We start from the raw sequence: 6,187 nt of genomic DNA, 5'->3' as shown, positions 1-6,187 counted from the left end.
CAGATCTCAGTCCCTGCCTCCTTCCTCCTCTTCTTTCTTTAGGCCCAGTCCTGGGCAGCGGGGTGCATCCGATCACCCCCTTCCCATCACCCCCTTAGCCCTTTCCACCCGTCAAGGCCGTGCAGGTCAATAGAAATTTTTACAAAGATCGGTGAGGAACGGGTCCGTAGGAATGCTGCTGGGGACACGAGGGGGAAACTTCCAGAAGCGGGGACCTGCTCCTTTGCTTCTGTGGGGGCTTGGTGGGGTGTGTGTGTGTGTGTGTTTCAGGAAGCGTGAGCGGACGCAGCCTGCCCACACCTCCTTCCTGCCACGCTCTGACAGGAGGTCCCGCAAGAGGACGCTCGCACACTTATCTACCCCGCCAGGAAAACAAACAAAAGCCCGTTTTCCGGCTTTGAAGTTTATCACTTCTAAAACACTGCGGTGCGGGCGATAAGCCCCGCGAGACGGGAGCCTTCCGAGAATACCAGCCTGGCGCTCCCTTCCCAAACCAAAGTCACCTTTGAGTGTGTGTGTGTGTGAATATGTGTGCATGCATGCATGTGTAGTGTGCGTGTGTATACTGTGTGAGGGCGTATACATGTCTTACTGTGCATGTGTATTGTGTACATGCATGTGTGTCCGTGTGTTTCTGCATGCACACGTGTGCATTCATGTGTATATGTGTAAGAATATGTTCATGTGTGTATGTGTAGTGTGTGTACTGTGTGAGGGCGTATACATGTCTGTACTGTGCATGTGTATTGTGCACATGCATGTGTGTCAGTGTGTGTATGCACACATATGCATTCATGTGTACATGTGTGAGAATGTGTTCACGTGTGTATGTGTGTATATGTGAATCTGTAAGTGTGTATGTGTGAATGTGTCTGTGTGTATGTGCATGTGTGCATTCACGTGTGTATGTGTGTGAAGACTGTGTCCATGTGTTTATGTGTGAGTATATATGCATGTGTATGCGTGTTATGGGTGTATGTGTAGGTGTGAATGTCTTTATGTGTGTGTGTGTATTCTTGTGTATGTGTGAGAATGGCTCAGTGCGTGTCTGCATGTGTGTGCAAGTATATGTATATGTGTGTTCGTGTGTCTGCATGTGTGTATGTTCATGTGTGCACACGTGTGGACTCATATACATGTATTTGTGAGTGTGTGCATATGTGTGTGTTGTTTATGAGTGTGTATTTTTGTGAGTGCACGTGTGTGTTGTATACGTGTGCATATTCGTGTGCAAGTGTGTGTTCGTGTCTGCATGTTTGTATATTCGTGTGTGTGCACACATGTGAGTTGTATGTGTGTGAGTATGTGCACATATTGTATACATGTGTATATTTGTGTGTGTTAGTGTGTGCGTGTGTGTATATTCATGGGCGTACACACGTGTGAGTTGTAGACGTGTGTATATTTGTGTGTGCACAGGTATGTTTTTGTGTCTATTCGTGTGTGCACATGTGTGTTGGTGTGAGTGTGTGCATGCGTGTGAGTGTGTATACACGTGGTTGAGCATATCTGTGCATGGGCATGTGTGAGTGTGTATATGGCTGTGAGTGTGCCTGTGTGTCTGTGTGTATACGCGTGTGTGCGTATACGTGTTAGTGTGTGCGTGTGTGCACGCATGTGAGTGTGTACACGTGCGCGTGCACGTGTGAGTGTTAGTTGCTTGTGTGTGTGCACACGTGTGGGTGTGCACATGTGCGTGTGTGCACGCGAGTGTGCGTGTGCGTGCGTGTGCAGTGGACGTCACAGAAGCCCGAGCCTCTCTCTGCCTGTGAAGACGGCAGCCAGAGGCCCGGCGCATGCGCAGAGGGCCGCAGACGTCGCCATGCGGGAGGACGCATGCGCAGACAGGTCTTTCCCGCATCTTCATCCATTGTCCATCTATCTATCCATCTATCATTTATCCATCCATCAATCTACCCATTCATCCACCTGTCCGTCCATTCATCTCCCCATCCGTTCTTCCATCTATCCATCCATTTATCTATCATCCACCCATTTATTCATCCATTCACATCATTATCCATCCGTCCATCCATCCATCTACCCATCCATCCACCCATCCATCTGTCCATCCATCCGTCTACCCATCCATCCATCATCTATCCATCCATCTATCCATCCATCCATCCATCCATCCATCCATCCATCCATCCATCCGTCTATCTACCCATCCATCTGTCTGTCTGTCTGTCTACCGTCTGTGTTCATCTATCTCTTCCTCTGGCTCACACACGGAAGCCATGGGCAGAGGGGGGTTTCCTCATGGGGTGGGCGCCATGGGGACATTTCTAGATGTCTTCTGGAGGAAGAGGCGTTCCGTGGAATCAAAGCAGCTCCCGCACGTGGTCAGCAGGCTCCTGCCGGTGACCCTCAGCCATGTGAGTCCCCTTTACCTTCTCCTCCAGGAAGGGCCCCGATACTGCCTGGAGATGACTGACCATTAGAAAGCCTCCTCGGGTCTTGCTGGGAAAGTTTTCCCCAATCCAAGCAGTGCACGCCAGAGACGCATCTTCCTAGAATCTGTGAATGCAGGTGACCAGGATTTACTCACAGCCCAGACTTACTCTGAACACAGCTGTGCACGGTAGAAACAACTGAACAGCCCCCCAAAATTTAACAGCATATTTTTTAAAGGTCTTTGTCCTCCTAAGTAATAAAAATCCAACTCTACAGGAGCAAAGCGGCGAGGTAGAACCTGATTGAGCCTCGCCAAGTGTAGTCTAAATCCTTCCTGAAATTAGCTGAAATAGCTAATTCGATCTAAGCCTTAACTCTGCCGTCCAGGGGTCCAGGGAAAGCTGGAACATCTGGCCATTGCACAGCCTGCCCTGGATCCCACGGAATACAAGGCTTTACCCAGAGTTCACCTTCGCAAAGGTTTGGGGGTCCCCAGCTTTGGCATCCTGCTTTCCAGAGTCTTCTGTACGCGTGCCCCAGAGCTGCAGCCTGCATCAACGGTGCACTTCCCTCGTTTTCTACTGTGTTTGCACACACACACACACACCTAAATTGGCTCAAGGCGTACTGCACCGCTGATACATTCCCCTAAATAATACATCTCCCTTCAGGACGGAGAAGCTGATCGGAGCAGAGAGAAGGGCAGGAAGATACACGGAAGTAGCTGCAAATTAATCGGTGACCACAACGAGTGAAAATGCCAGAGAGCCGACTAAAGCAAGCATGAAGGTCAGCAGATCCGCCAGGGATGGTAGCCTACACCTGTAACCCCGGCTACTTGGGCAAGACATCACAAGTTTGAGGCCAGCCTGGGCTACCTAGACAGATTCTATCTCAAAGAGATAGACAGATGATAGATAGATAGGTAGACTGACTGATGGAAAGGTAGATGAATGGATGGACAGACAGACAGGTGATAGATATGATACATAGATGATAGACAGATAGACAGATGATAGATAGATAGATAGACTGATGGAAAGGTAGGTGAATAGACAGACAGACAGACAGACAGACAGACAGATAGATAGATAGATAGATAGATAGATAGATAGATAGATAGACAGACAGATAGATAAATAGACAGACTGATGGAAAGGTAGGTGAATGGATGGACAGACAGACAGGTGATAGATATGATAGAGAGATGATAGATAGACAGATGATAGATAGATAGATAGATAGATAGATAGATAGATAGATAGATAGATAGATGAATGGATGGACAGACAGACAGATGATAGATATGATAGATAGACAGATGATAGATAGATAGATAGACTGATGGAAAGGTAGGTGAATAGACAGATAGACAGACAGGTGATAGATATGATAGATAGATGATAGATAATCAAGGAAGGACTGTGAAGGAGCCAGTTATTTTACTTCTTGATATTTAATTTATGAAATATTGCTTGTAATAGTGTTCTGTGATACTGTTTATAATAAAGGATAAATTAGAAGAACAAAATAAAACAAAGTATGGCGTGGTTACTCACTAATGACTCATTTCTATATGGAGAGGCAGGGCCTTGAACCCAGGGCCTAGGTTACTGTCCCTGAGCTCTTTTGCTCTAACATTTAAGCCCCAGCTCCACTCACAGTTTTCTGGTGGTTCCTTGGAGATCAGAGTCTCATGGACTTTCCTGTCCAGGCTGGCTTTGAACTGTGATCCTCAGATCTCAGCCTCCTGAGTAGCTGGGGTGACAGGCATGAGCCACCGTTGCCTGGTGGTTTGTGATTCTAAAGGACCCGATCTCTTTCAGAGTATCTGATGCCGGTGGGAAAATAAGATAAACACAGGCGAAGACCATGAGCAAAAACAAAAGCACTTTAGCTGGGTGCTGGTGGCTCCCGCCTGCCATCCCAGCTACTCAGGAGGCTGAGATCGGAGGATCACAGTTCAAAGCCAGCCTGGGCAGGAAAGTCCGTGAGACTCTGATCTCCAGTGAACCACTCAGAAAACCAGAAGTGGCGCTGTGGCTCAAGTGGTAGAGCACCAGCCTTGAGCAGAAGATCCGCCCAGGCCCTGAGTTCAAGTCCCACGACCCACAACAACAAACAAAAATCTAAATGAAATAAATCTCGGAGGCCAGAAAAGACGAACTTAAAGATAAAAATCCATCCTCCATTCCAGCACCCTGGACATTAGTGTCTGAGAGATGGCTGTTAGCTGTATAACCAGCTACCTCTCTCTCTCTCTCTCCCTCTCTCTCTCTGCACTATTCATTCATCTTGCATATAACACATCAGGCACATATCTATATCACTGAGCAACGATCCATCATCCCCCCCACCTGCCGGCTGCCACTGGGACATACAATATTTATCACAGGTTAGGGGAGAGAAGGAAAGCAAAGCTGAGAAACCCACGCCCCCCCCCCAGTTGAAGCTTGGGTACCTGGGCCTGGGTTTGCTCCATCTGTAGGTCAGCCAGGGCTGATCCAGAGAACGGGCCGCGGCACCCAGCCCCCCCACGCCCTGGCTGGCTTCCCCGTGACTTTGCAAACCATCTGACACCCCAGTCCCGCCGGGCCAGCGCCCCCCCCCTTCACGCCGCTCCCTACCTCCCAAATCAAATATTTATCAGCTCCGAAGCTCTTCGTCTGCTTTGCGCGTCTGTTCCTGGCCGTCTGATGTTTCTTGCAGCTCAAACCAAAGTCTGGCCACCAGCCCGGGGCTGAAAACAGGAAATCAGCCACGAGGAGGAGAGACAGAGAGAGGGGGAGAGCTTTATTTCATTTTTATTTCAGAGGAACAAAGTGGCAGCAAAACTTCACCATTCCACTCCAACCTCCCTCCTTTTGTTTGTTTTTGTGGGGGGATGGGACTTGAACTCAGGGCCTGGGCGCTGTCCCTGAGCTCTTTCACTCAAGGCTGGTGCTCTACCACGTGAGCCATAGCATCACCTCTGCTTTTCTGGTGGTTCCTGGGAGATCAGCGTCTCACGGCCTTTCCTGCCCAGGGCTGGCCTTCAATGGTGATCCTCAGATCTCAGCCTCCTGAGTATCTGGGATGGCAGTCGGGAGCATCAGCAGTTGTGTTTCTCGTTCACATGGAGGAGGAGAATCCCAGGCAGCGTGTGCAAACAACATGTCCCATTCTGAGCTCCGTGCGCCCCACCCGACAACGCAAACATACTCCAACGAGCCAGAACCAGATCCACAGGGATGAATGGGCAGCGGCGCATCCATCCTGCACGCTGGCCTCCCCGTCCCCCGCATTCTGATCCTGGGCGCTGGCTGGGGGGGCCCAGGAGGGGTCAGGGGGTCAGGGGTCACCCTCACGGTGACCTCAGGGAGGAGCTGCTGCTCTTGCTTCTGACACCACAAACAACAGAAACCAGACAACAGCAGAGCCACGAGGAGCCGGGCAGCCGGGCACCTGCAGCTCAACGTGCCGGGCAGGCCGGCCTCGCCCAGAGGCTTCTCCCGGCCCCGTCCAGGGAGGAATCGATCGGGGCCATCGATGATCCACCATTGGATACACCCTCAGATCAAAGTCGCACTTGAAAGACGCGCACACACACACACACACACACACACACACACACACACACAGAAATCAAACCCTTCCCACATCAAACGAGAGGATTTCCATTTCAGGTCCAGACTCCAGGTCCGGGATCCAAAAGCCCTTTGGAGCCAGTACATGAGCCAGACAGACATCGGCCCTCCAGCCCAAGGGGTTGTGAGAGAGAGGAAGACGGAGGAGGAGGAGGAGGAGGAGG

This window comes from Dipodomys ordii, unplaced genomic scaffold, assembly GCF_000151885.1.
Source record: "Dipodomys ordii isolate 6190 unplaced genomic scaffold, Dord_2.0 Scaffold81, whole genome shotgun sequence".
Classification (NCBI taxonomy): Eukaryota; Metazoa; Chordata; class Mammalia; order Rodentia; family Heteromyidae; genus Dipodomys; species Dipodomys ordii.
The sequence above is the reverse complement of the archived record's forward strand: the minus strand, read 5'-3'. Positions refer to the sequence as shown.